This window comes from Dromaius novaehollandiae, chromosome 1 (genome assembly GCF_036370855.1).
Source record: "Dromaius novaehollandiae isolate bDroNov1 chromosome 1, bDroNov1.hap1, whole genome shotgun sequence".
NCBI lineage: Eukaryota > Metazoa > Chordata > Aves > Casuariiformes > Dromaiidae > Dromaius > Dromaius novaehollandiae.
In genome coordinates this window covers 179,888,078-179,912,065 of record NC_088098.1, presented here as the reverse complement: position 1 = coordinate 179,912,065, position 23,988 = coordinate 179,888,078, and the positions used below count along the sequence as shown (strand labels likewise).

General features: G+C 36.1%; 1 long non-coding RNA gene across 1 annotated transcript in view; it reads left to right on the top strand.

Annotated features, from left to right (window-relative positions):
* LOC135330226 (uncharacterized) overlaps window positions 1–19,758 on the top strand; it is a 35,933-nt gene extending 16,175 nt beyond the window's left edge. The window contains exon 2 of the long non-coding RNA XR_010392107.1: window positions 19,331–19,758. This is a non-coding gene — a long non-coding RNA (uncharacterized LOC135330226). The remainder of the gene's footprint in view (window positions 1–19,330) is intronic.
* Window positions 19,759–23,988: the final 4,230 nt, after the last annotated feature.

Genomic DNA, 23,988 nt, shown 5'->3' with positions numbered 1-23,988 from the left:
CTTTACTAACTTGTTGCTATTTTATTAGAAAGATATTCGTTGTTAGGAGACGACTGAAATGTCTGGAGATGGCTGCTGATGAATAGGCATCTAGAGCTATTTGTTTTGTCCTGGGATGGCCAAGAGAGGATTGACAGCTATGACATAGGACCTATGGACCATAGGTCCATGCCATGCTGGGGAGGCAGCTGGAGTTCAGCCAAGATATCGTTGCGGGGGGTGGGGGTGGGGGATCAAAAAGACATTTTATAGTTGCATTCAGCCAAAAAGTATACTATGTGACCTTCACACCATATTACAAGAACTATGGTTGACAGTAACCACTGGTCAGATCACATTGTTGTTACGCAGACTAAAATAAGCTAAAGAAAAAAGAAAAGCTGAAACATTCTTAAGTTTTATCATTAATAAGAATAAAACATACAATCTTTCTTGGAAATAAACCTCATTAATTATTAAAGGCTAATAGCTTTCCTTGGGTTGCTTAGTTCCTATCTAGTCCTCCTTGAGATGGCAGGAGAAAATTGCAAGCAGAGTTGGGCTTTGATCAGTGTTAAACAGAACTGATTGCTGAATGTAAAGAATTGGGACAGCCTTTGTCTCTCAAAAACTCTCATATGTATGTACTTCAAGAAAAGATGATGCTGAACAGCGGTTTGCTGTGTTGAAAGGAAAATCAACAATGATAAATAGTAGTTTCCAAAGTGGACTCCTTCCTTCTAACATCTTAACTGATTTAATATGATCAGGAATTTTGGTGTTTTTTTTTTTGTTTTTTTGAGACAAATATGCAGTAAGCATAACTAATTCTTTTTTTCATGGAAGGTGGTAATTTACAGTACTTCTGGATCCAGATCTGTATTTCATACAGCAGATAGTGCAGACAGAAGCAAAAACATGCTATCATCTGCCAGAAGTTAAATGAGTGGTTATGAAAAAACACTGTATTTAAAGAAAGCTGTTATACAAGTCTGACACCACAGGAGCACAGAACTGTAATACAGTTTGTTCTCTTCCCTTTCTAGAAAGAGTGAATAGAAAAAAAAATGTGTTACTATTTACAGTCTTAAGAGTATCATTACGCCAGAGAGAAGCTGAAAGACCTTCTAAGAATCTGAAAAGTGGTAAAAAAATGCCTTCCGACTTCTAGCTATAGAACAAGGAAATGCAATGGCTTTCTAACATTTTGTATATCACTGATATTCATTTACAATCCTTAGGGGTAACTGATATTGAAAATATGAACTTACACAGTATTACATCATTCAGAGTGTCTGTTGAGCTGAGTAATGCCTTTCTCCACAAGCAACAACAGCCTATGAATGAATAAATCCATTTGTTATGCAGAGAACCAGTTCAAGCCCTACTGTTTCCCAAAATAATGGGACTTTCCCTCATCTGGAATATATCTCTTTACCTCCAGCTGCCCTGAGGTTTTTCTCTGACACTGTTGCCCATTTTTCCACTCATGACTACTGGTTCTCTAGTACCACCTCTCCTTCAGTTTTATCCCTTCTTTTCCCCCATGTTCACCCTTCCCAGCCTGACTTTCTCACATTCCTTGTTATCTGTCTCTAAAGTCCATCATTGCTTCTCTAATGTTTGTTAAATGACATAACAGCAGGAAGAATGAAAGAAGTGGTTTTCTTTTATTTTCATTTACTCTTTTTTCTGCAATTAAATAATAATAAATAATAATATACTTACATATGATTTGCAGAATTCATTTTTAAAATTTAAAAAGATGATTAAAAGCAGATATTTTATATCTCTGTGTGTGTGTGTGTGTGTGTGTGTACTTAAAACGTTTCAGTGTATATGAACATAGTATCTGTAGTGCTAGAGTTCAAATATAAACAAATACATGTTTCCACTGTCTTTGGATGTATGTAAATTATGTTGATTTGAAATAATATTTGCCAAGTTACAATTTTGTGTGATATTTTAAATGAAGTCAGACACCAATGCACAACAGTTAACATATGATGTTAAACTTTGACAAATACTCTGTTAAATTTTAACAAATACTTTCATATTCAGTCTTTTTAAAAGGTATCTTTTACAGTAACTAATATGAGAACATTTCCAGACACCTTAAGGACAATGGAAAGTAGGAAATTTAAATATCTTTAAGTAAACTTTTTTATTAGCTATTAATTTTGTATGTATATGATGAACAACTTCAGATAAGTAATTGCATGCCTCAAAATCTCATGTGAGTGTATTTTCCATGTTTGATAAACAAAGCACTTCAAATTTTAAACATCAAAAGGCATCTACATATTCCCTCAAGCACTATGCACTGGAGACAAAAGTCTGGATTTTTCTTTTCTTCCTAATTCTCCTTCTGTAGTTATCTTTAGGAATATACCCCCACATTTAACAAAACGTGCTTACAGCACTAAAATCAAATGGAACAGTCTGTCTTATTAGAAACTACAATGTCAATACTGTGATTTGATGGGAGTTAGTGTTAGCAGTAATTCATATATTTCAAGTACAACTTCTTATTACATTTATAAAAAAAGAAGAAACATGATACAAGCAGAACAGGTAGTGCTGAGCTTAAGTTTTGCTATACTGAAGGTTTGACTAGCTGAAATTATTAAATTTAATTTCTATTCTAAACCCCTCTTACATTCTTTGAACTGACTTGTCAAAATTCAAGGGACTTTTTGACATTTCTTCTTTAAAAATTCTGGATCCTGAGAAGCAGTTTTGGATATCATTTTGTGGGGGAGGGTTTTTTCCTTGTTTTGTTTGTTTATTCAATTTTTGGTAATTAACTGGCACCTCAGGCTTGCTAAATGACATTCAGCTATCCTTCCACATATATGTCCAGATATCACTGAAATCTATTTTCCAGATATTATTTTTCCTTAATATTTTGACATTTGTCATCTTTATTATTTTGGATTAAGAAATAATATAGAAATTCAGTATCTGTAAATAAAACTTATAAGTTCTATACTTTCTGTGCATATATTAGAAAATATGCTACTTTGTATTATAATAATAATTAAGAAATATTAAAAATGTTAATGAAATATATGCATTTTCTAAAACATGAACAGCTGGTGGCATAGGAAGTTACTTTAAAAACATTTTTTTAGAAAACGGTGTTTTGCGTGGGTGGGTGTTTTGTCCTTTTTCACAATGTTATTTGAATTGGAATTAATTGATTTGGAAGATAAAAATTAAATCCGGAAGAGCTGATATTCCCATTTACTGAAATGCTTTTACTTGAATTTTAGTATCTACAAGGTAAATAATTTTACATCTTTTATTGGCATATAGCATTAATTATTGATAACAATAAATAATCAAACATTGGTAGGATTCAAAAACAAAACAGAGAAATAAATACTTATTATCAAAATCAGAAATTGCTCTTGCACTTGACCTGTGTAGTCAAAATATATGATTTGTTTAGAAACCATTTTTACCATATGTTTAGAAACCAAGTTTGACATCCAACAAATAGAGCTATTTAAATAACACATTTCACTGCAGAGGCGGGGGTGTGGGGGGAACCTACTAAAACAAAAATCTATTTGTATTCAACTGAAACCAAGGCTTGTTGTCTTTTGTTTTTCTCTGTGTAAGAAGCAAACAGTAATGGTGAACTTGATATATTTTGTTTCATCCGAACAATAATATTTTTAATGAGTAGACCATTAAAAAGAACAATGAAAGGAAAAACTCAAAGCTCATAAGTATCAGAATGTGAAAACTAACACATTTTGAGGAGTGATCTTTTTTATAACACTTAAAGTAAAAGGTTAATGAAGCTGATGCTTTTGATTCCACTTTATATTGATAATATCTACATATTTATTATACTTATTTTGGTTGTGACTAGACTGGCATTCAAAGAGACATGATGAAATTTCACTATGGAGATGAGAGAGCAATGCATTTGGTTGAAGAGGGTTTACATAAAGTAAGAATAAAAAAATTCAAAGTGCATTTTCTGTGTACTAATGTAAACAGGACAGCAATCTTTTGTAAAAGGGTAAGAGATCTGGCAATCCTATCTTAAGGCACAGGATACAGACCTGATGCAGTCAAACCAAGGTGTAGGTACTGCCGTGTGTTCCTCACAATACCACATGTTGGGGGTGGTGGGAGAAGGGGGCAGATGACAGGATTGAACATAGTACACATGCAAAGTTAGTGCAAGGATAGTAGTTTCCATACTTTCTACTTCTTCAGGCCTCTCTCTATTCCAGTAAACAGCCAGCATTTGACTGGGTTATTTACTTTCACCCCTCTTATTTAATGTGGTACTGGAACCCTTGATAAGAATGATCAAGAAAGAAAAAAAGAATAGGTTGAAGCAGATAAATGGTATCACATCATGTTGTATGCAGATAATATGCTGCTGCTATGGATGGCAAAGTCAGAACAGTTAACCTACTCAAACAGTATTTTCAGTGTGACTCCTGATTGCCGAGAAGATCAATATAGACAAATCTATACCCAAGGTGACAGTGATGCAAAGTATAAAATTTGAGCAGTTTGCACTTTTAGACTTTGAAATGAAGTATGTGACAATATAAATATAGATACACTAGGCTTTTTCTTTTGCTTGGTTCAGCTAAGTTACACTGCTCACCTTCATCCATTCCCCCACTTCCAAGAAAAGGTACCAAAAAGAAAGAACACTGAAAATGAAATGACTCAATCACCTTTACAGTTTCTTGTGCAAGAAAGATTCATGTAGTTTGCAAAGTCACCTTCCCATGATTTTTATATTTCTTATGGTTGCCTCATCTTCTTGTCTGTTTTTCAAAAATTATAGAAGATTATTAAAGATTATATCTGCGGAAAGGAAAGTGGTCTCTCTTCGCTGTTAGATAAGGTTAGAGATGGGTTGTCCCTTTTTAAATGATCTCACTGGATGCTTGTGCTTCAGGGCATAACATGTCACCTTCATACCTATATAAATATCCTCTATGCTTTTAACACACATTCTGAATTCTAAATGGATCTTTAGTCTCTTCAAGATAGTGAAGATGCATTTTGTAGCTAGTTAAAAGTTTTATTTATGCTAAGAGATGAAAAATGTAGAATGGGCTATCATAGAAAGAAAAGTGCACCTTTTAAGTAATTCTTGGGGTCATATTTGGTCCTTGTGCAAGGATCAAATTTGCTTCTGTACTAAAGGGGTGGAAAAGAATATGTCTTCAAGTTGGTTTAAAACTACCTGAATGTCATTAGGGAAAATTTTAAAGCTGGTAGAAGTCCAGCTAAAAGTTCACTTAAAAACCTATCTAACAAATGAAACATTATGCACCCAACTATTGGTAAATATGGTTTTGCTAAGTGAATTAGAAAGAAAAGTAACTGAGCTGTAGCTTTCATGCTATCCTCCTTCACATGATTTCCTCCTTCACAAAGGCTATTACACCTATCAGCCCCAGAGAGTAGTCCCTGACTGTCAGGTCAAGCAGAACTGACTGTTACACATAGCTCAAGGCTAGCCTTCTTTAAGATTGGTTACATCCATGCTGGTGTAAAGCACTTGGCTCTGAATCTCTACTAGGCACCACGTAGTGCCACTGTGAACCAAAGTGTCTGAAATATATGTATGTGTCAGAACTGGCCAGCCTATGAAAATGTGTTACATGCCTTGTGTGTATTGATATGTGGGAGGCTTGACAATCAAAAGCATGCTAAGGTAACACTGGAGGATTATGGATGATGGATAGAGCCAAAACCATTGTATTCTTTACCCTACTGCCTTTTGAGATGAGTCTTTGGGGTGAGCTTTGCCTTCAACCCTGTCATGGCCTTGAAGAGAAACAACTAAAACAGTCAAAAACAGAACTCAGGAAAAATCTAGTGACTGAGTAGTATCAGCGATCAGTGTCCAATGTTAGGAGGGCCAGAAGACTCAAATCTACCTAACAGCATATCATATCACCAAGTTACACTAAACTTTCTCGCCTAATTATTAAGTGTTTCATTCTACTGACTACACCTATAAGGCTGAACAAATGTTGATAAGTGATCTCTGATACTATATTCAATTAGTTTGTATGAACGATGCACAGAGCTAGCTCCTTATGACTGTATCTTTTCTGTTCTGAAGCTCCTATCACTTGAGATACAGAGTACTGTGTCCCATTCTGGGCTCCTCAATAGAAGGGAGACATAGAGCTATTGGAGCGTGTCCAGCGAAGAGCTGCTAAGATGATGAAGGGCCTGGAGCATCTCTCATATAAGGAAAAGCTGAAACACCTGTGATTGTTTGGCCTGGAGAAGAGAAGGCTGATGGAGGATCTTATCAATGTGTATAAGCATCTGAAGTGAGGGTGTAGAGGGAATGGGACCAGACTCTTCTCAGTGGTGCCCAGCGGTAGGACAAAAGGCAATAGGCACAAACTGAAACACCGGAAGTTCCGTCTGAACATGAGGAAAAAATTCTTTACTGTGAGGGTGACAGACCACTGGAACAGGTTGCCCAGAGAGGTTGTGGAGTCTCCTTCCTTGGAGATATTCAAAAGCCATCTGGACAGGGTCCTGAGCAACCTGCTGCAGGTGATGCTGCTTGAGCACGGGGATTGGACTAGATGATTTCCAGAGGTCCCTTCCAACCTCAACTATTCTGTGGTTCTACGATTCTGTGATTCTTCTCCAGGTGCAAGACTTCGCATTTCCTGTTGTGGAACTTCATGAGATTTGTGTCTGCCTTTTTCTCCATGCTGTCAAGGTCCATCTGAGTGGCAGCACCACCATCTGGTGCATCAACTACTCCTCCCTGTCTTTGTATCAGTGCCTGAAAACTTTCTGAGGGTGTGCTTTGTCCCATCATCCCAGTCATTAATGAAGAGATTAAACAGTATTCACCTCAGTATACACTCCTGGATTACACAACTGGTGACTGGCCTCCAGCTGGACTTTGTGCTGCTGATCACAACCTCTGGCCTGGCATTTCAGTCAGTTTTCAATCCACCTCACTGACCACTCACCTAGTCCGTACTTCATCAGTTTGCTTAAGGATGTTATGGGAAACAGTGTCAAAAGCCTTTCTAAAGTCAATGCAAATATTATCCGCTGCTCTCCCCTCATCCGTCAAGACAATCATTTCATTGATAAAGGCTCTCAGGTTGGTTAAGCTTGATTTTCCCTTCCTAAATCCATGCTGACTACTCCCAATTACCTTCTTGTCCTTCATATATTTGGAAGTGGTCTCCAGGATTATGTGCTCCATCACCTTCCCAGGGACTGAAGTGAGAGTGACCAGCCTGTAGTTCACCAGATCCTCCCTCTTGCCCTTCTTGAAGATAGGAATGACATTTGCTCCCTTCTTATCCTCAGAAAACACTCCTGTGTGCCACGACCTTTCAAAAATAATCAAAAGTGGCCAGCTCCCTGAGTGTATGAGCTCTGTCAGTGTATGCTGTCAGGTCCCACAGACTTGTATATGTCCAGTTTGTTTAAATGTTCTCTAACTTGATCCTCCTCCTGGTCTCAGGCCTAGGATTTCTGAAGGCTGATCTTAGCAATAAAAAACAAAGGAAGAAGTTATTGAATGCCTTGGCCTTTTGCAGGTCCTTTTTCACCAGGTCATCCACCCCATTCATCAGTGGGCTCACATTTTCTTTCATGTTCTCTTTGCTGCTACTGCTGTACCTGTAGAAGCCTTTCTTATTTCCTTTCACAACCCTCAACAGATTCCATTTCAGATGGACTTTAGCTTTGTTAGCCCCATCCCTGCATACTTGGACAGTGTGTCTATGTTCCTGCTGTGTCACCCTGGGTCTGTGGGTCTGCTTCTTGTGCACTTCCTTTTTATGTTTGAGTTTAGTCAGGAGATTCCTGTTCATTCATGCAGGCCTCTTGCCACCTTTGCTTCTTCTCACTGGAATGACCAGCTCTTCTGGAACCCTCTTCTCCGCAGGGTTGTATTCCATGGGATTTTTCCAAGGAGATCCTTGAACAGGCCAAAGCCTGCTCTCCTGACATCAAGGATGATTTTTTCCCTCTTCTCATAATCCTGAGCTCTATCCTCTCATGGTTGCTGCAGCCAAGGCTGTCCCTGACCTTCACATCCCTGACCAGTCCTTCCTTGCTTCTAAATATGAAGTTGAGTAGAATGTCTCCCCTTGATGGCTCCTTGATCACCTGTTTCAGGAAGTTATCATCAATGCACTCCAGAAACCTTCTGAATTTCTTGTGCCTTGTTGTGTTGTCCCTCCAATAGGAAACAAAATGGTTAAGTCCCCCATGGAAACTGGGGCTTGCGAATGGGAGGCTTCTTACAATTGTCTGGAGAGGTCTCATCTTCTTCCGGATCAAGCTATCTGTAGCAGACACCCACCAAAACATCGCCTTCATTGGTCTCTCTGCTAATCCTAAGTAAATAGGAGGCAGAGCTCCATGCATTCCCACTGCTCTCTCACACACAGGGTGACCCCCACTCCTCGCTGTACCCACCTGTCCTTTCTAAAAACCATGTATTCAGCCACTGCAGCACTCCTGTTCTGTGAGCCATCCCACCATGTCGTCATGATCCCCATGAGAGTGTAGCCTTGCAACTGTACACAAACCTCTAATTACTTTTCTTACATGCTCCATGCACTAGTGTACAGGCTCTTCAGAGAGGCACCAAGTCTTGCTGATGTCCCAGAGAGGGTATGAGAGCTTTCTCCATAATGCTGTCCTCTTAGCACTTCCCTATTTGTGTTCATATGCTTGAAGTGAGCCCCCTTCTGCCCTGTTCTATTATTTCCAAAAAGTCTCTTTTCTGCATCACCCTGCACACTTTGCTTACCATCCTAGTCTACCATGCCCTCACTTGATTGTGGGTTATCATCTCCCTCCATCATTCCTAGTTTAAAGCTCTCCTGAGAGAGCTACTTGTGTGCTACTTGGTCAGGTGGATCCTGTCTCTTCCCTGCAGGCCTTGATCCTCAAAGAGGGTCCCAAGATCATAAAACTGAATCCCCATTGCCAAGACCAGTTGCACAATTCGTTGTTGAACCACAGGATCCAGCCACTGCTCAAGCCCATCCCTATCACCAGGATGATTGAGGAGAAAACCATCTGGGCTCCGATGCCCTTGGGCATTGACCCTAGAGCCATGTAGTCAAGCTTGATATTCTCCAAGTCTCCCCCCCCCGGCAGTATCACTGGCACTTATGTAAAAGAGCAACAGGAAGTAATAGTCTAAGGGCTGGACAAGCCTCAACAATCTCTCCACAACATCCTGAATGTAAGCGCCCAGTGAGAAGCAAACCTCTGTAGACTACAGTTCAGATTGGCAGATGGGGACTTCTGTCTCCCACATCAGGGAGTTATCCTTTGCTACCACTCACTGCTTTGTCCGGGTGCTGCTGTATGGCTCAATCTCAGCTGGCTCAGATACCTTGTTGGATACAGTTCCCAGCCTCTCCTCTGCTACCATGACACTGGCCTTATTCTGTATTTGTTGGTCTGCAGGTGGAACAGAAGCCCTCTTTCTGGTGCCAAAAGTCACAAGTTTCCAGTCTTTGCGATCACAGGAGTCTCCACTTCCTAACTGGATAAGTGCAGACTCTGCCTGACCCTCCATCTGTACAGCTGGGGGGCTCTTGAAGCTGCAGGGTCTTGGAGAAAATCCAGTAAGACTCTTTCTCATCATAGCTAATGCTGCGCAGTCTGCTGACCTCCTCCTGTGGCTCCTTTACTTGGAGATGCAGATTCTTCACCAGCGCATACTTCCTACGGGCAAGGAGGCCATCTGCCATTTCCCAGGGTCAAGAGAGGCACAAAGCAGTTTTATTACAGTGGGAACTGGTTGGTTCACTGCAAAAGAAAATCCTGGCAGGAACTAACATTTATTTTGTGTGGACGGAATAGGAACTTGGATGGAGTTATTTGAGACTTTAGTCATTCCCAGTGCCTCCTAATCTCCATTTGAAGGGAATGATTTAGCTATTCAGTTCCAAGAGAGAGTCTTGGCATTAGATTATGAGCTGATTGGTACCTTATTGAAGCCAAGATTTCGTTGTTGAAGCCCCCACAAGTAGATTTGTTCAATCCTCAGCAATTTCCTACTTTAGTTTAGACAGTTACTCATCTGATATGTAAGCTGATATAAATTCCATTATGAAGTATCTTATTTTCCCCCTGTATTTTATAGTTAGCCAAGATGTCAACCTGATGCTGTAGATTTTACTACTTGCAAGTAACTAAACTTCAAGTATTACAGCAAAATATGCTGCAATGCCCAGCAGCTCTACAGATATTCCCTAAATGTTTCCACCACTCAACCATGAGCATAAGGAAAATCAGGGAAATGAAGCCAGCTCGCTTATGCCCCAGACTAATATTGCTACCATTGTTCCATCTGTCTTCCTCTAACTATATGTTTAGAATCCTTCCTGAATTTTTATCAATGTCCTCATTTCTCTGATTCCTTCCTTTTTGCTATATCTTGACTGATTCCCAGTTCAGAAAAATAGAATATAGTGGTTGTATCTTCAGCTTCTGTCAATTGTGTCAGGCAAGAAACTACCAATCTCAACTAATTCTCAGTACTCCTGTTCTTACATCAAATATTTGTGAATATTATTTTGCATTCATATAATACCCTTGAAAGAAAGAAAGAAACAAACAAACAAAAGGTAAACCTGTTAAATTTGAACAAAGCAGGCTAATCACTGCCTTTTGTCACATTTACAGTGTCCAGTTCAAACTAAGAAATAAATTACAATGCTAAGATTTCAGATAATAAACATTACCTTAAAATTACTATGTTTGTAAGGATTGTTTGGTTTAATGCCTGTTGGTAACTTTTGATATCTATCTTCATTAAAAAACAGTAATTTTATAATCAAAATTTGCACAAAGATAAAAGTACATAACATAGTATATGTTGTGCACTAAGTATGTGTTATGTTGACTTCAGTTCAATTAAGCATGCCATCTATTAACAAGATACTTATAATTACAGAATAATTAGGAAATATTGTCATATTCTAAGTAAAAATAATGAAAAATGCATTGTTATTGTAATTTGTGATAATGTTTACACACTGCAGCCTTATTCTGGTAGGAAATGTAAGAAGAGACAGTTTGCATCTAACAAAACTTATTATTGGTTCAGATAAAACAAACATATAGTAAGAGGAAAAAACAAAGGGACACAATGACCCATCTCAGCTCATCCTTTAGGTCAGTGTCAGAAAACGGAAAGAGTATATTTAGCACTTCTGTTTTAAAGCGAAGCTTCCTGTCTACAAAATCTTTTTTTAAAAATAAGTATATTATAATATATAATAATATAAAGACAAATTTAAAATCAGGAAAAACATCTTTTATGTCTACTGTTTGGCAATAAAAGAAGCAAATAAATATCACATGTCCAGTAGGATTTATCCAGTGAAGTCAGATTTCAGATTTCTGTAACTGAAGAAATCCTTAGAGATAAAAAACAAAAAACAAAAACAAGCAAACAAACAAACACACACACACAAAAACCCCAGAAAATATCTGTAGGTGTCTTTGGGCTTAGGATACATTATAGAATCTACCTGTAAGGATCCTATAAACACTTACCTATACCTTTAACTTTAAAGACAGAAGTAGTACTAAAGAAGTGACTGAATGTATTTAAAGATTCCAATATTTTTCTGGGTTTCAGCTAAACCTCTGAGATTAACTGAAAACATAATTAAAAGAAAACTCATTGAAAACATTTTTCATCATTTAAGTTCATACTTAAAATAAAATAAAAAGAAATCCTGTATAACTGAGGTATGGAGAAACAAATTAAACAAGGCAGGATTGATTTTGAGTAATGACTGGTCGAGATATATTTTTATAATATATAAGTCTTTGAGAATTAAGTAAATAAGAATATAATTTTTCAATTCTGTAAAAATAATCACTTGAGGAACCTATCTGTTAGAATTGCAAAGGATTTAAGATTCAAGTTGAATGTGCTATTTGCCATAAGTTTAGCAAGACATAAGGAAAAGTGGTAGTAAAAGCATTCATCTGTACTGCATGATTCTCTCACTAGTAGGAACTCTGATTTGTTTGATAACTGTCCTTAAAATACGAGTTACTTCAGGGGCTAAATGTATATTCCACTTTAAAAATAAAATTTAGTCCTACCTAGTGGTTAGATGCAGTCTGCCAAATGTCAGCTGCATACTTTTAGTGATTCTGGCAAATACTGCAGTGATTTTAGCAAAATGAAGACTGAACGGTGTTTCCCACAAGAGTGTCAAAACTTTTGGGCTATCAGCAAGTTACCATTTTTGCTGTTGTTGTAGTTTTTAGAAAATATTTCTGTGTGCCTTTTGATCTCTGATTTGTTTTTCTGAAAGTTTTTTTTATTGTTTTATGATATTTTTCACAACGGATTTCTTGTTTCATGGCCAACTCTCTCCTTGCATGCTCCTAAATCACATCAAAGAAGCAACCATTAGATCTAACAGCACCACAGTACTCTCTGGGGGAAAAAAAAAGGTTTTTTTTTCCTTTTCTTCTTATTTTTTTCTTTTTCTAGCCTTGTTCATAGCAGGAAAAATTTAATTCAAGAAACTGCACATAAAGAAGACACATATTGCTTGAGGGCAAATGGATTAAAAGGCCAGGGCTGTGAGTCTTTTGAAATTTGTTAGTATATAAATGCAGAGCTGCCAAATACCCTATCTATTTTAGTACATTTTGAATTTTTGCATACGTAGAATGGTGCTGTGAATGTGAATCTGGGAGCATTAATCACTGATGCTGCAAAATATATGTACTCTGACTTTTGTTATAAAGATCCACTCGGCCTCATATGTCTTTCCTGACTGCGGTAGAAAAACTAGAAGTAGATGAATGCTGACATAGCTGTGATAAATCAGTCAGCTCTATTGCTAAGAGAAATTGACAGTGGTATAAATAGGCTTTACAAATTCAACCTAACCTCCAGACTCTATCCAGTAAATATAGTCTCTGTAAAGATATTTGTACTTAAACTGTGATTTCTTACTTAAAAATTATGTTTCTTATCTTGTTTAATAAGTGAATTAAAAAAAAAAGCATGGATTATTTTACACTTCATTTCTTTATATATTTAGAGTCCTACATTTTAAAAGTATATGTTGTAGAGGTGTCCATGCTGTGCTCCAGTGACTTTAAGCAAACATTGAAAAAGCAGGCTTTAGCATAAGTCCCGAAACTGCTTGCAATCCTGAAAAATCATTGTTCAAACAACATGAAAGAGTTCTATGGGAAGGAATATAGAAAAAGGAAGTTTTTCTTTCTCTCTGGGAGAGAGAAGGGGAGGGGAGGGGAGAGGAGAGAAGGGAAGAGAAAGGGGGAAATTGTGATGGAAGCTTAAGATAGATAAAACCAGCTTTTGAAAAGTCTTCCATTGATACAGTATTTTGCGTTTGTTTATATAGCAATAAATCTCAACATATATCATCCTACTATCTTCTCAATCTAGTAGGAAGATTTTATATCTAGTAAAGAACCCAATACAAGTTCTTAACTTAATTTTCAAAGCACTCAGTGGGGTAAGAGCAGGTCCTCTCAGGAGCCTCCTCTACAGCCAAAGCTGTGTAATGCATTGAGCTCTTATTTGTGTGAAAGTCACTCTTTTTCATATTTAAGGTGTAAGAAAATCGTCAAAAGCAAAATGCAAACCAAAAAGATTCGGATCTTGTCTCCTCTTACCTAATCAATTCACATTGTTATAATCCTTGCTGTTAAATGACATGGATTTAGAAGTGTCCCATATTTTGAATCTCATGTCTAAACTAGTGATAGACAAAAGTAGGTTTTGCTGTACTCCAGTAATGTCAAGATCATATGGGAATGTGCCAGGAAAATACTTGATACAGTACATTCTAGCTTTGTTTTCCTTTCACTGTAGACAATATTTTTATCCATTCATTTTTCTTTTTTCTTGTTTGCCATTACATTTCAGATTCTGTCTGGTTTTAATGGAAGTTGTTTACAGGTTGAAACTGTATATTTTTGGATCTCTTTGCAGACAAAACAGGCAGAAAAATACAATGTTTCAATAAGATTACCTACTTTAAAACTAAACAAGATTCAATAATAATCTAAACGCTCAAAACAAAGAAACAAGCAATTCCTTCTCCCCCGTGCCCTGTACTTTCATTAAGTTATGTATTATTTATATGTAGGAGATGGGGTCTTTTCTCTAGTGGATTAATTAGTGAAAATGACTGTTTTTGTAAGCTATGACATTTTATTATTATTTTTTGGACAAGCAATGCATCGTTAAATGTTTCAATCTTTACTAAGCAGTATATTTTCATAAGCAAATGTACAAAAGTAATATAAATCATAAATAATTTAAAGGATTTGGGAGATCTCTCATATATCCACAATCTATGTCATATTTTGTGCAGAAACCCAGCTATCCAAGTTTGAAATACAATAAAGTTCTTTCCCAGATGAATTTACAAACTGGTATCTGTTGAAAGATTTATACTCAGATGCTATTCAAGCAGTATTAATCACTTAGTAAATAAACTGAAGTATTATTTATAATTTTTGCAATTGATAAACTGTATATTCATTTGACATTTGGGAAAAAAAAGCCTTTAAACTTAGAAAATAATTAGATAATCCACAATACTTCTCATTAAAAAATAGTAATATATTTTTGCCCTAAAATGTCATCCTTTTACATAAACTTTTACATACTATTGCAGTAGCTGGTATGTATATATATGTATGTGTTAGGTTTAATGTATTACCTAATATGAGTTATTTTTCTAACAAAAGTAGGAGGGAGCAAGTACCTTGCATTTTGATATATGTAGATACCATAGACATGATACATAGTGGTGTCTACAGGAAATTCAGTTCAGCATTTGGATGGGAATAGAGATCATTATACTTCAAGAAAACAATCCATACCATATCCCTTTTTCTAAAGGAACATATTTTTCTCTCTCTACTGCCTTCCTCTCAAAGTTAGAATTCAGCCTGGACACAAAAACAATAAAAGTTTATTAGCCAGCTCCTCCTCCCAGGCACTGGCTCTTCTCCACACCCATTCTCTTTATTTTTGCAGGATTTTTGTAGGATGTTTCCCTCCAGGCTGTGATGCTTCTGGAAACAGCAATACTATTCCATTTTTTAAGTGACTTTTTCTGTTAAGCTTTCTGACTTTGGCAGTGCCTCATGCCTTTGCTGTCATTTAAACCCATGTTAGCTGAATAACATGAAATTTCTTTCAAAACAGAAGAATAAAATTAAGACAGTGTGGGCTTTACTTTTGTTCAACAGTTGACTTTTTATCTTGTTATTAGAACATATCATTAATATGGTAAAATAATGTTAAATCCTTTAAACAGAAAGGATTCAGAAAGCAATTCAGGGAAATGTACTGATGGAAATGAATCAATTTCTGGAATATGCTTTCACCAGTTCTAAATTCAGAAATGGTTTAGGGAATTTTCTATAATCTCTGCTCACACAGGCAGTTAGCATACAAACAGTTCCACTGACTTCAATGAGCCCCCTTACACGAATAAAGCTCACAGTACCATGAATTATGTCAGTACTGCTGCATAGAAGAGGGACAGAATTTGTTCTTTAGCTCCGAGACCAAGAGGAAAGATTTGACTATAGCCACGTGACATAGCATTGGTTCTGGGTCTCCACTGGATATCATATGATGCCCCTATATATATGTATGTGTAGGCATCATATATAAATATATGTAGATGTACACATAGGAATACATATTTATATATATATTTTTTAATTTGAATTATCTGAAAAGACATGAGACCTGCACTGCCACTTGCCAGACTGATGTTTCATAGCATGAAAGATATGCCATGGGATGGCGTGAGAGAGCATGCAAGGATGCCTGAGGGAGCAAAGCATAATGTAATAATTTTGGAAGACCGTGGGAAGTCAAAGCAGACCAACCCTGTCTATACTGCCTATCAGGAACCTTCCTTAGTGTATGCTGGCCCCTGATTCACGTTCAGCTACTTTCTGAATTCTACAGCTATCGACCAAAACTGTAGCAGAGAGCGTACTAATAATTAAGCCATATGGACAATCAGATGTCCAGTAATGGAGTCAGATTTTGGGGCCTGTTTTATTTCGCGGTATAGATGTGTCATTTCTTTCTAATTTGTCTGAAATTCCTTTCTTCTGGATCTTGTTTTTTTGTGTCTGCTTACAAGCCAATTTAATATTCAACGGTCATTGCAAAGTCTCAAGAATCTAAATCTGGAATATTTTTCTCATTCTATCATTAGTTTTCAATGTTATTTTGAAAGACACATGGCCTATTCCTCCAATATTTCCAGTACTGGTAAAATACATCAAAAACTACCTTAAAAGCTATGACACTAAATAGAATATAGTATTTAGAAAGACTCCTGATGGCATTTTTTGCACTAAAGGAACTAGAATATTTTTAAAACAAAACTTTTTTTTTTGGTTATAAATAAGTACATGTATTCCATTAGTGATTGGAAAAAAAGAAATGTTAAGAAATCATTTGTTCACTTAAGGCTCCTGTGCTTTCAGTAATAAGCAAAAACAATGGAACCTCCACAGATAAGGAACCTGCACAGAGGCAGCATAAGGGAAATTCGTATTTCATGCTCAGAGTATTTCTACCTAGTTCAGTTCAGAATCCATGACCTATGTTCTACAGTTAGGGCCAAAAGACCTATTAGCTGAAAAAGAAATGCATATTAAGTATATGAAAGTTAATTCAATCAGAATTCGAAACACAATAGTTTTCATGATGAAGACCAGTTTTACAGGTTTTGCCCTGAAACTGAAAAACTGATCCTGCTAATTATCCCAGGGTTTCATTTAAAACTAAGCAGGCAGGCACACTGTTACACCTAAATCAAGTATTTCCTATATACTCACCTAAAAAAACACAGAAATAATATTTTTTTCAGGATACTCTCAGAAATTACAAAATGCCAAGAGTTACTGTGTTAATCCATTATAGATTCATTTCTCTTTTGCCAAAGCATTATTATACAATCTTGAACTAAATGATATAACAGATAGCTTTTGCAGAACTCAGTCTGTTCTAAACCTTTTATTTCCCTCCAGAAGATATTTCATCAAAGCCACCAAGCATGAGCAATGACAGCTGGAATAGCTAATGTCTGGCAAAGTCGTAAGCAACTGAAATGTTAGCCACCCTCAGTAATACCAGCCTGACCTACAATGCTTTAAATTCCCTATATACCTATAAGATCATGATATTTCAGTCAGTAACATCAAGGAAGTACAAATTTTGTATTTAATTATATTACAATTAGGTACCAATCTAACATATTTTCAAATATTTGCTACTAGAAAAGACAATGAGAATTTCTTTAGGTAAATTAAAGATGATATCAGACCAACATCCTTTAATTCATTATCTGAAACTGGGCAAATGGCAGAGCAGGAGACAGGAAAGCAAGAAGGACAGCTTTCCATGGGACTGTTATACAGTCATCTAGTTTAAGAATTCATCATATCTTCTAAAGCTTCTGGTTGTTCTTTGCAGCAGAATACCAGATTTTGCAGATAAATGGTCTAATCCATCAATGCAATTTTATTTTCCTGTTTACTAACCAATTTCAAAAATGTGATATATTTATTGCTCTCAAAGGCTTATTTTTCCAAATTTCTTACCAATACGCGTCTCTAAATAAAATGGTGCCTTTCAAAGTAGTACTCCAGCCTAGTCTTAGGTTTTACTCATATGAATAAAATACAGTGTATCATGGTATCAACCATTTATCTCTTAATTTGAATTACGGAAATAAAATCCACTAAAGGCATGTCATAATGATATACAAAATGCTCATTACTTTTCACATTTCCCTTTGTTGAATTTCTGTGAGCATAACTCATTTCTATCAGAAAATTGGTATAGTTTAAAAAAATCAAAATATATTCTTGTACCTTCTTAAAATTATTTGTGATTGGAAATTCTGTCTTCAGTAGTACTTATTCTAGTTTCTTTTGAATTTAAGTGTGTGTGTCACATTCTTCTCTTTTGATAATTTGCTTCAGGAATAAAGCTGTATAAACTGGCGAACAAAGATTTTCAGGATACTCAAGGTTTACAAGCTCTGTAAGTGATTTGTTTCACTTGTTTTGCATAAAGATAAAACTATTTTTTCCTTCTGAGGAGCATTTCTGAAGAAACTAATTGACACAAATGTAGTGTAGTTCCATCAGCTTCTTACGGAGATAATATTCTGCATCAAAATTATACATAGTGTCTGATATCAGTGAAGTTATTCACTATGTGGCTAACATTGTAATTTGGTTCATTTATTCAATGAGATCATTTATGTGTGCTAGGCTCTATAAAAGCCTACAATGCCTAAATCTATAGGCTGATTTCTGAAGATAACCACTTTTAAAGGTGTTGATCATCCACCTATTATTATTATTATTATTATTATTATTGGAGAGGATTTGATGTTTCATTCTGATCAGAAAGATAAAAGCTTCTGATGCTTTGAGACTTATATTAGAACTGAAATTCCTGAAGTAAATTCAACTTTTTTCTATTTTAAAGTTAGTGTTTATGCCAGATACTGCACACACACACAAAAAAGTGTAGTTACTAAGGAAAGAAGTACTGAGTAATCTCTGTACAGAGAAAAACTGCAGTGTGTGTTTGTGTATGTGTGTGTTTGTGTGTGTGTTTTAATAGTGGTTACTTCTCCCCGGGGTTAAAGGAAGAGGTTGGTTTGTTGGCTCATTTGTTTCCAAACCAACAACAGCAAAAAACAAACAAACAAAAAAACCTGCAAAGAACCCCAAAAAGAAAAGAGAAGGAAAAGAATAATATCATTAAGTCACATTTATAACCACAAAAGGTTGTCAAAATTGGTAATGGAAGTTTTTACCCTAGCTGAAAGGCTAAAAAAGTCAAGTCCCTGACCTATAAAAAGGTGTGCTCTACAGAATGAAGGACAGAAAGCAGTTAATTCATCACATCAACACCATAACTGGGTGAAGTGGAATTTACATTCTCCTGTTGTGTGTGAGGATAAACTCACAAAACACCTTAGTCTCAAACTGAAGTCTATGTCTTTGAGTCAGGGACCTAAGTTCACTACTGCACATTTCTTGCAGTAGCAAAATAGAGAGAGCATGCCAAAAGAGGATTTGCCATGGTCAGCCAATATTCATACTGAGGAGTTCTTTTTGTGCTGCGGTGCACTGGTGTCAATCTATGGTTTATACTGGAGATTGCCTCTTGCAGTGAAATGTTTAGCCCGTTTCCTTTGGAAAAAAAGGAACAAGGTATCAGTCTTGTAAAATAAGACAATGTTGTCACTATCTTTTTTATTTTTGTTATAAGAACAAGATTTCCAGAATATCCCCCATTGAATAGAGGTCATCGGTTCTCTTGTGAGGAACTTCACAGCCGTTGCCTTGCATGGAAATAGCCCAACGAACAGACTGTAAATTGGACTGGATGGAGATGGATGGAGATGAAAAGAACTGCAGATGAAGAGGAGGATGGAGAAAAAGATTTGAATGTGGATATGATACTTAGAGAATTCCAAGAACAACAATGTCTGTTAAAGCCAAGCTTCATAAGGGCACAATTTTCTCTGACAAAAACAACTCAAAATGTAAGGCACTGAGCAGACAAAGAGGTCTCTCGTATTAAATCTTAGTGTAAATCAAGAATTGATTTTCCTTCACTTCTTATGTCTTTTATAAGCATTTGTAACTACACTGTGTTTATCAGATGTTCTAAATAAACACTTCATTTGCATTTTACTTTGACCTTGTAAGTTAATGGCGATTTCAAGAAAGGTATGCCTTACCAAACTTGTGCTAATTCACATAACTAGGGCACTGTGGAACTTGTGCACAAAGCCCAGTACTTCTACCAGTTTCCACAAGGAGGCCAAAGGGTAACAAGGTATGCATCCACTAAAGCTTCATAAATCAATTTGAGAGCTAGTGTTATGGAGGTCAGGAGAGGAAACATCTTCAGCAATCAGTGATAACCAGAAAAAATCTCTCACAGTGCTGCAAGTTAGTGGGGAACAGTACTGGAGCTAAAGATCCCAAAGGAGAATGTAAAAAATAGTACACTTTATTTTGAAAATGCTGAAAAACTTCAGACTGTTTCTGTTTCAAGGTCACAAAAATAGAACTATTAATACAGCTGTCAAGTCTATTGCAGCTGCTAGGTAATATGGCTGATAATCAGGGATGAGAAAAAAGACAGGTGTATAAAAATACATAAATCCCGATGTGTGACAAACAGTAGAAGTGTGCAATCTGTTCACAGGTGTTGTATAGATCATGTATATATTGTTCAGTTACTGGACTGTGTGACTGAGCAACAGAGAGGAGGACTGTGTTTTTGTATCATCTTTGCTACCACACATTTTATCATATTAAATTCTCAGGAAACAAGGAAGGACATGGAGATTGCTGTTTCAACAGCAGCGATTGAACATGATTAGATGAGAACTTTTTGGACTGGAGGGTAGGGACAGATGGGGGAGAAAGGCAGTAATCATGGATCTTGCAGCAGAAGAACAGGCCAGAAGAGAAAGAGGAAATCTATCTGCAAGGAGGCGAAAATGACACTTTCAAAACATAGAAATATAGTGGGAAGTAAAACGATTTATTTTCCAACCTTTTTTCTCAGTCTTTCTCACCCAGCAGTTCAGATTTTTTGTTGTTGATTTTGCTGGAGGTTTTTTTTTCTTTTCTTTTTTCCCCCCTTTTTTCACACATGCTCTTCTACAAAGGGAGAGGAGAGTGCCATCTAAGGGCTCTGACTCAAGGTTTATTTTTGGTTGTTTAGTTGCTTAGTTGTTTTTTCATCTATTTTTTATTCCATAGAATTTCAATATATTCAGTGTCTAAATTAAGTGCTTAAACATACAACATTTTTCTTGTTAAATAAAGGACTGCACAGCTCCTACTCTGGAATTCCTGAAGGCACCAAAGACCACCAAAGAAGAGCTCTAAAGGAATTACCCAGGGCAGAGTTTCAGTATGAAATAACCTATATCTTTCTGGAAGTCCCTGATACATGGGAAACACAGCATACTTTTAAAGTTTATTTTATATGTATCTCAGGTGGATAAGAAACTCTTTAATTCATTTATTTTCTAGAGCTGAGAGGGATTGCATAGTTTATTGGATCTGAAAATGAATATTCATCCTCACGCAATCCACAAGAGAATTTGAAAAAAAAAAAAGGAGAAAAATGCAAGAAATTATTTTGGTATTACCATTTTGCCCTCCCTATATAGCTGCTTTTCCTGAAGATTGGCCAAATGCAGTCCAAGTCAACTGAGGATAACATCAGAATTGGACTGTGTCAGAACTAATATGTGAATTGATGTTCTTCTTGTCTATAATTATCTTTTCTTTTCCTTGTAAAAAATATAACCATTACAGTATCTCTTACATGATATTCCTTGAAGAAAAGTTATTTGTTAGATTTATAATAAAATGCTGACAAGTCAAACAAGTGTTCAAAAGAATAGAAGGTCATCATATTTGACTGACACATGAATAAGTGATAAAATAGTTTATCATACCTCTATGAAAATGAACCAGATAATTTTACAGTGAAATATCTCTGTTGTGATCATCTATATTTGAAGGCCTTAAATATTTCACAAGGATACAAATTTTAATATGTGAGCCTTTAGAATCACAGCTATTTTGAACACAATTTTGAATACAGTTGTCCCTTCCCCCCGAAAAAGTTGCAATAACCTCATCACTTAATGGGAAATACATTTTTTATTTCTCTTTATCAATACAGTATGGTCCCAAATTCATGCTGATCTTCATGAGCTAATCCTTAGCTTCTGTAGATCCACACTTATTCTGTGTAACTCAGTTTTCATTACTACAAAACTTAAAATTATACGTGTTTTACACAATCATTCCATAAGGTAAGAGGGGCCAAGGTAAGATTTTTCCAGAAGCACAGGTAGCAGTGTCAAGGTTGTATACTGTATCACATATATGAGTATGGATTTAGCTCAGATTCCGATTTCACCCAGGCAGAAGATGTTTCCTATATCTACTGGATCATTTGATATTATTGATTTAGTATTAAAATGACAGTAAAATGCATGGATTTTTTTTTTGGTATAGTTTCCTATTCATTCTTTAACTACTTGAATTTAAAATACCAATTGTGGAATAATAGCACATATAACTGGAAGGACTGGGAGAAGCAGGGAAGATGCCAGGTCCCTTGAAAAACATCCCAAAAGGGGAGAAGCTCCAGTGGTGTTTCACATGTTGCTTCTCTCTTTCTTTAATATTAATGTATGGTTTTCTTTTCCTTCTCCTAATGTCCTATTTCAATTTTCTTACTTTCTTGTGCTGTAGTCCTGTTCCATTTATCTTTGTTAAAATCGGCAATGGAGACAATGGCCTAGATAGATAAATTGTTTTTGTTTGTGACAGTATAGTGTGAGTGGTTGATAGAGTTTCTTATTTAAAATTTTTTTTTTTTTTTTTTGTCCTGGTTTCTCCCTAGTCCTTGTTTGACTTTTTCTTATGATGTTAGGTATAGGCAGGTGATTAGACTGAGGTTTGGAAGGACATACAAACATGAACATGAGAACAAATACTAAAAGAAATATTGCTTGCTGGCTTATTTAGCATAGAATTGCTCTAATACTGCTTGCCTATTTGAATGTTCCTCAACAGCCCTAAGAATGCATAAATAGTTCTTATGAGCATTTAGACCCAACTAGTATTATCTCAGACATTAGAGTTTTTAGGGCAAAGGTCAGAGATTAATAGCTATAGCTGCTAGAAAAGAAGAAATTTAATCTTGTGAGTATTTTGAGGTTTGTTTTCATTCCTCACTGGAACAAAAAGTGAGGCATTTCAGAGTTCTGAAACACAGAGAATAACAGCTAAGATGGTTAGACCTGTAAGCATCATTGAGCCTGGCATGTCTGAGAGGTTCATGTTTCTGCTCAGAAACAGGTAGGTCAATAACTCTGATGATCTCTTTCCCTCATCGGAATTTCACTTCAGACCTGAGAGATGGTTTTTCAAAACCGTGAGATTCACCTGAAAAGAAAAATTGCCAGTTCTCACCCAACTCTGCACTATTATTTCTCCCAGATCACTTCATATCTCCCCAGTGAACCGAGGAAGATATGCTGCAAGCATTATCGTACAATGAACCTTCCAAGACTTTTGTGTTAAGTTAATGCAGAGAGAGCTGGCATTGATTACGGTCACTCTACTCTCTGTCTCTGCAGAAGAATTTCTGAGGTAGAGTATCAACAGAAAATTCAGTGTTACCAGAGTTATGCAACTGTGAATTAAGACAAGGCATTGGAAGCTGAGTTAAGAAACAGAATCAGCATAGATATTCACCGATGTCAGAGTTTCTACTTTCTTCTTATTATGTATTTAATAAGTAGTTCTACAACCACACTTCATCTCTTATTTTTAAATGAATGCTCCAAAGGTAGGTTCATGAAAAAGTGTAGCATTGCCTTTTGAACAATGTAGTGAAGGTGCTTCTTTTATACAGACTTAAAAAGACAGAAGGAAAAGAAATACAGGGAGGAAGTGATTAAATTATTCTGTCTAAATCATGTGCCTACATTTAGAACTAAGAATGAAGAGAGGCTACTGTTTCAACAGCATATCAGGAAGAAAGATCTCTCTAAAGACTAACTTTTTTTTATTGTAATATTTTAATTTGCTTAACTAGTAAATGGGTTTACACTGCATTCTGAGTGATATATACACTGGCTAATGCACAAGTTTACTTTTAATATCTTTTCCCTAGTTAATAAAATGCTAGAATCATCTCAACACTTTCAAAACACCCACAAATGTGATAACCTTTAGAGATTTCCATCAATTGTTCTTTCTTTTTTTAACAGAACAAAACACCCCTGAAAGAAGATTTTCCCTATGCACGTATATGAGAAATAATGCCTGTGAACAATTGCTGAGTTAATTTTGCAAGTGGCTGAATATTCAAATTAA